The following is a 7,513-nucleotide window of genomic DNA, read 5'->3' on the forward strand; positions in this document are numbered from 1 at the left end:
TAGAGTCCATTCGAGAGAGTGTTGTTTTCTGGACTGCAACTCCAAAAAGAGTTGAGAAATTTAATGAGACGAAGGATGGTGTTTCTCTTTCAAGTAAGAGAAAGTTAGTTTTGGATTGTAAAACTAGATGGAATTCAACTTATTTGATGCTTATGAGTGTGATTCCTTATAAAGAAGTCTTCAATCGCCTTGTACACAAAGATAAAAGCTACAAGCAAGCACCTAGTGATCATGATTGGCTTTTAGCAAAAGTGATGTGTGAAAAACTCAAACTGTTTTATAGTGTGACTGAGATGTTTTCTGGGGTCAAATATCCAACTGCCAATCTTTTTTTCCCAAAGATTTGTGAGATTCGAATGTCGCTTCAAGAGTGTGCTATATCACCTTATGTGGAGATCAAGAGAATGGCTACCAATATGGCTGAGAAGTTTGAACAATATTGGTCTCTCATACATGGAGTATTAGCCATAGCCACTATTTTGGACCCAATATTCAAAATGAAGTTGATTGAGTATTATTTTCCCAAAATGTATGGTGATGAATCCCCACATGAAGTTGAGCGAGTTAGGAAGTTGACTTATGATTTGGTAAAAGAATACAAGCCATGTGATGCCAAAGAAACCGATTTTTCGTTCAATATTTCTGATTTTGGCATGGATATTGATGATTGTGGAGATCCTTTGGCGGGTTTTGATTTATTTGTGAGTACCACTTCAACTGTTGATACTTACAAATCTGAGTTAGATTATTATTTAGTGGAGAATGTTTTGCCACAGACCGGAGATTTTGATATTTTAGCATGGTGGAAGGCGAATGGTCTTAAATATCCTACTTTGCAACGAGTTGTTAGAGATATTTTGGTTATACATGTGTCTACAGTTGCTTCTGAATCAGCTTTTAGTTTCGGTGGAAGACATGTCACTCCTCATCGTAATAGGCTTCATCCGGATACATTAGAAGCATTAATTTGTGTCCAAGATTGGCTATGGGATGAGAAATTAGGTTATATATTCTAACCCTTTTATATTTTACTTTTTTTAACATAAAATATTTTGTAACAAGACTTATATTTGTTTATTTTTTATTGTTAGGTGCACATTCAAATAAAGAAAAACATCTTGCAAAGTTTGAAGTTATAAAAGATGATGAAGCGGGTCCAAGCTTTGTGGATTTTGATTTTTAGCTTATGAAGAATTGTGTTTTTTATTTTGGTTTCTTTAAACAAACTTGAATGTTACGAATTTTGTTTTTGTTTTATTGTTAAGTATTGGTTTGTCGTTATTGTTTTTACTATATCGTGTATGAGAATGAAGTAAGAACTCTAAATTGTCTTGGTTATCATGATTATTATTATTATTATTATTATTATTATTATGTATTATATATATATATATATATATATATATATATATATATATATATATATATATTTCAGATTTATAATTTTTTTATTAAACGGGTATTCATCGGGTTCCCCGTATCTGACGGAGATTTTTCTACCCGAACCCGTCGGGGATTTAACGGGGTGGGGGCGGGGATGGATATGTGGATTGGAGGTCGGGTGCGGGGACGGATTTTGTAGTATCCGCAAATATCCGCCCCCGTTTGCATCTCTAATCAATCGTGATATGGTTCCATAATCATTAGGATGATCATAAAACACGATACTAAAGTACTCTCCTTTTATTACAGATTGGAGAAACTTTTATCTTTCTGCCTAATTGATTCTTCTTATTCGTTCTCCTTTACTTTGAACCTTTTCAAGGTATTAGAATTATACTCAATCTTGTAAGTATAACCATATTTACTGAACCATTAGTAAATCATGACGAATAGTTTCTATCATCCGTTGTGGTGGATCTGACCAGTACACATCAACGTGCACTAGATCCTCAAGTCTTTCACTTGACTCACATACACATGTGGACTAGGAATTAGTCTTAATTTCCCAAAATTGAAGATTCTCATTCATCACACAATACAAGTCACACGATTCCAAGTTTCTGTCCAATTGAAACTTGGGTAATGAGAATCCTTCCTCATTTGGTAAACTATGACTCTTACCACAAATGATATAACTAAGAATCAAGTTCATTTACAACATTGCTAATAATACATAAACACCAATTCTCACCAATGCTATTGCAAGGATAACCAAAATTTTTCTTTATTTATAAAATTGCGGAAAACTTGTCCTTACAATGAAAATTCATATGGAAACTATGTTACTAAATATTCCTAAGCAATCTATCATAACTCCTAAGTGGCAGCTTAAAAATCTGATCATCGAACCATGCGATCGAAATCCATCTCTTTGCGACCAGACTCAGCTCAACTGTCCTTTAAGCTTCCTTTCTTTTCTTCGATCCTACAAAACATCAAAATGCAATCTTATCACATCATGTATTAAGAATCTATAAATAGGAACTCAATAGAGTTAGATAGTGGACTTACCTAGAAGTAGAGTCATACATTTTGACTTTACCATCCTTGCGATCCTTCAGGTAGATCCGGCAACTTAGCATCCAATGCCCCTTCTCTTGGCAATAGAACAAATAGACTCTTTTGGAATGACACATGGAACAATCCCAGACCTGGCCTTTCTCTTATGGTCAAACTTTTCGACCATGGCCAATTTCTCTTCCTTAGGAGAAGAAATCTTTTCTGGATCATCATTGCCATCGCCTATGTCTATGGAAATTTTGGAGGTAGATCTTCCAATCAAATTTGCTTTACCAGTGCGCCAAATCATTTTTGATTCAGCATCAATCAGCAAATATTCCAGATCAATGACGATCATGTTGTGATCTGTTACACAGTAGTCATTAACAAACTGACTATATGACTCGGGAAGTGACCGAAGAACCAAGTCAACAACTATCTTCTTTGGGAAAATGACATCCAATATTCCTAGTCTATCAATATGTGACTTCATCTCCAAGACGTGAGCACATACATACTTTCCATCTTCATGTTTACTTGCCAATAGGGCTTAAGTGATCTTGAACTTTTTAAGTCGACAAACATGTGGGTCGGGGAGAATTATTGGAGGAGGTGGAGGAAGAGAAGTTCCACCAACGCACGAGGAAGGGATTGATCTTTCACCTTGATCGTCACGTGGAATATCATCTTCATGAGGAAAGCTTTTTCCAAAAGATTCAGGAAAACCATAGTTGCCAGAACTAGACATCTACAAGGGAGAAATTCAAGTTAGTTGATTCAATCCTTAATATAACACCCAAATGAAATATTAAGGTCAAGACCCAACACAATAATTCACAATCCGGAAGAGGGATGCCGTAATCCAATTGTAAATTATTTTTCGGTAGGTAAATGACGATTTACCAATTCCACCATGAAAACAAAATCTTAAATGAATTAGTTTTTAAATGAAACTCCTAGATCTTTTGAGATTCATTGAACTTTTTAATGGCATGTTTAATATCGATTATGCCCTTCAAGTTTGTGACTGGGATACCGAGGATCACAAACAAGGTGTGAATAACCATGTAAATTAGCTTGGTACTCCCGAAGTCATTTATCACCGAATCAATGTGTCGGTTAGCCACACACACTCCATTGATCTATGATAACCTATGAGCTACCCATTTTCATCCTTCATTAGTCCCATATTAGTGTGTTGGTTAACCACACATGCTTCACTAACGACCAATAAGGTGCAATGTGCAATTTCATGGGTTAGCATCAAATTCACATTTTTTCTTAAGTAACTAAGATTGGGAATTTATAAAAGGTTTAGTTACTTGTATTTTCATTATACTTATTAATGAGAATGTACTATCCTACCCCTTCGGCTAACGACCCTCCACTAGTCAAGAGTGCGGTGGGTAAGAGTGTATACCCAATGGCGATCATTTTACAGGCCGCTTCCTTAAACACCCCTCACAGACCAGCTTCGTAAATGATGCCTACTAACGGTAAGACTGACTTTTAACTTATACATATATATAATATATTAGACTTTTAATTTTATATAGTATAAGGGTGTATTTTAAACCTTTAAAATACTAGGAGGTTTAATCTTTTAAATAAATTAGACTTTTAATTCAATTAAACTTTAAATCATTCTATAATGGATTTATTAATACTCCTTTAATTAATATTTTAATTAATTATCAACAAAGCCATAATTATTTCTTCTAGTTGTGTCTATTTAAATTTCCAATATTAAAACCTTTAATTCTAAATTTAAATTATGAAACCAAAAGGATGTATTTTAAACATTTAAAATACTAGGGTTTTAGAATTTAATATTTCACAATTAAAACTTTTAATCAAATTTTAAATTCCAAAAGTTGAGGGCAAGTTTTGAAACTTTTCAAAACCTTTTAGATCAGTTTGAAAACAATTAAATTAATCATATGATTTATCTATATCACAAAATTGACATAATCTAATTTCATATAGTAAGATGATTCAAATCAAATTCTACAAATAATTAATTTTTCACAAAATCAAGTAATTATCTTAAAATTTGACAATCATCATTCAATTGGATGAGGATAATCATTACCTTAACAGAAAAATCGAATTTTATCAGTCAAAACAGTTTATGGTAATGATCCTAATCCAAACCTGCCTAAAAACTCGAAAAATCTGCCAACAGATGATCCAACTCGTCGAGTCAGAGCATGGACTCGTCGAGTTCATCACTAGATGATCCAACTCGTCGAGTTCCCTCATGGGACTCGTCAACTCCAGTAATCAGAGGCAAAAAATGAAACTTTTCCAGCTTTGAAAACAATACAATTGCATCAATATAACAGAAAACACCACATGCTCTGATACCACTGTTGGGTTTTAAGCACTATAACAATCCTATGGTGCACATACAACCCTAATGCTTTGGATCTAAGTTTTATCAAGTTACACATGCAATTTCATTTCATCTAAAGCATAAACCCTAACTAGCATACAATTGGAGATTTATAACATGGAGATTTATAACATAAAATCTAGTTTGATGAATACCTATTAGTTGTAGTTTGTAGTTCTTAGCCTTTCAAGAGCTTAGTACCTCAAATTTGATACCTCTAATAAGTCACAAACACCAAAAGCAAATGGAGGAATATGAGAGATATGTTAGGAGACACCAAACAGCTAGGGTTACTTCTTGGAACACAAGTGCCGATTTTGGGAGTACAAGGGTTAGTATTTATAGTGTGGAATCCCTATGGTTTCATCTTGGAAACCCTAATTCATATGATTAGGCTTTAATCAATCCAATAACCCATATGATACGCCCTTTGGACTAAATCTTCATGGACTCTCACATAGATTTATTCCATCCCTAATCAACATGGATCATTAGCCCAAACTATAAGTGTTACTGATTTACCTAATCAGCCCCCGTTAATTTAATCAGTCTCTTTTGATCACTAAATTAATTCCAAATTAATTCTTGATCAATACAAATTAAATAATATGATTTCTCAATTAATATATTATTCATATAATATATTAATAAATCACAAATAACCTCTTTCTCAAAAAATCCATCCTATAAAATTGCTATGGTGAAGGCAACCCAAAGGGACCATGCTACTATCGGGTCAAGTACATACCAATTATAGTTATGGGCTTAGACACCTAATCCAACATAAACCCCTAAATTTAGGGTTTAGGAGCTGGGCTAATACTCCCTGCATACCAGATGTACGCCCTGCGTACTAGCATGCATGCCGTGTTCCATGGCTCGCTCATGTACGCTGCATGTACCTCACGTACGCCCAACATACAAGCTGCAATGTAAGACTTTTGCCATAAATGACCAAATATGCAAACTTTTATTAATCCAAGGACCAAAATGGAAAATAAAAGAATCCATATGCTACAATTCTCCCCCACTAGAATCAGAATTCGCCCTCGAAGTCAGCCTTAGAAAACAGACCAGGGTAGTGCTCGCGCATCTCAGACTCGGGCTCCCAAGTCCACTCCGAGCCTTTCCGGTGTTGCCATTGAACTTTGACCAAGTCCACTACCTTGTTCCTCAAGGTCTTCACTCTCCTATCCAGAATATCCATTGGCCTCTCGATGTAATTCAAGCAATCATCGACCTGAATGTCCTCTAAAGGAACCACAGTTGTCTCGTCAACTATACACTTCCTCAACTAGGAAACATGGAAGGTATCATGAATCTACCTCAACTCCTCCGGTAGCTCCAACCGGTAAGCCACCTTGCACACACGGGCCAACAATCTGAAAGGGTCAATAAACCTGGGGCCCAACCTTCCCCGCTTCGTGAAGCGGATAACACCCTTCTAGGGTGATATTGTTGAATTAGTGTCTAAGCCCATAACTATAATTGGTATGTACTTGACCCGATTTGGCATGGTCCATTTGGGTTGCATGACATCGGAACAATTTGGATAGACTTTTGTGAGAAAAGGATATTTATGATTTGTTAATATATTATAAGTTCTAATATATTAATATGAAATCATATTATTTAATTAGTATTGATCAAGAATTAATTTGGAATTAATTTTGTGATCAAAAGGAGACTAATTAAATATATGGGGATTGATTGTGTAAATCATTCATTCTTATATATGTGGGCTTATGATCCATAGTTCTTCATGTTGGGATAAACCCATGGAGTAAACCATGGATACTCCATGGAGGTTTTAACCCATGGAGCATGAAGAATATGGAAAGACATGAGTTATATGGTGTAACCCTAATAGCCACAATATATAAGGACCCCATGGCTCAAGAAATTGGCACTAAGGTGTGTACACATGAGGGCTAGCCGATTTGAGCATAAGAACCTTTTCTCCCAAGTTATTCCAAGATGATGGTGATGTTATGTGAACCATTTGAGGTGTCACGCTTGAGGCACTAGGATCTTAAGCTCCATGGAATCAAGCTACAACATCAAAAGGTATGTCATTCTACTAGATTCTTGTAGTATAGTTGCTTCATATTATGCTAGTTAGGATGAAACCTTGGAATATCAAATATTTGCATGTATAATAGAGAAAACATAGATCCAAGGTTTATAGGGTTGCATGTACACCATAGGAGTTTTAGAATGCTCAAAACCCATCAGTGGTATCAGAGCCTAGGCTTGTTTTCTTTTATACTTGATGCAAATTGCTGAAAATCGAAGTTTGTATGTTGTCTGGTCAGCTGACTCGCCGAGTCCATTCTTAAATTCATCCAACTCGTCGAGTTGGTTCATGCACTCGACGAGTTGGACCCCCTGACAACATATCTTCGAGTTTTAAGACTGGAATTGGTCTAGAATCATTACCTTAAACTGTTTTGGACTTATAAAACCTGTTTTTGATGTGGTAATGATTATGGTAAACCAATTTCAAAGTTGTTATCAAAATTTCAAGCTTTATGTGCGTTTATGTAATTCTTGAAATTGTTGATATGATTGTTCATACACTTATGAGTTTTGGTAGATCATAGGAATTATTTGCAAAAATTGTTTGTTAGTTAATTCTTGATCTAAATGTATTTTAATGGAGTCCATAATTTGTCC

This window comes from Lactuca virosa, chromosome 3 (genome assembly GCF_052849685.1).
Source record: "Lactuca virosa cultivar CGN04683 chromosome 3, Lactuca_virosa_CGN04683_v6, whole genome shotgun sequence".
NCBI classification, from domain to species: Eukaryota; Viridiplantae; Streptophyta; class Magnoliopsida; order Asterales; family Asteraceae; genus Lactuca; species Lactuca virosa.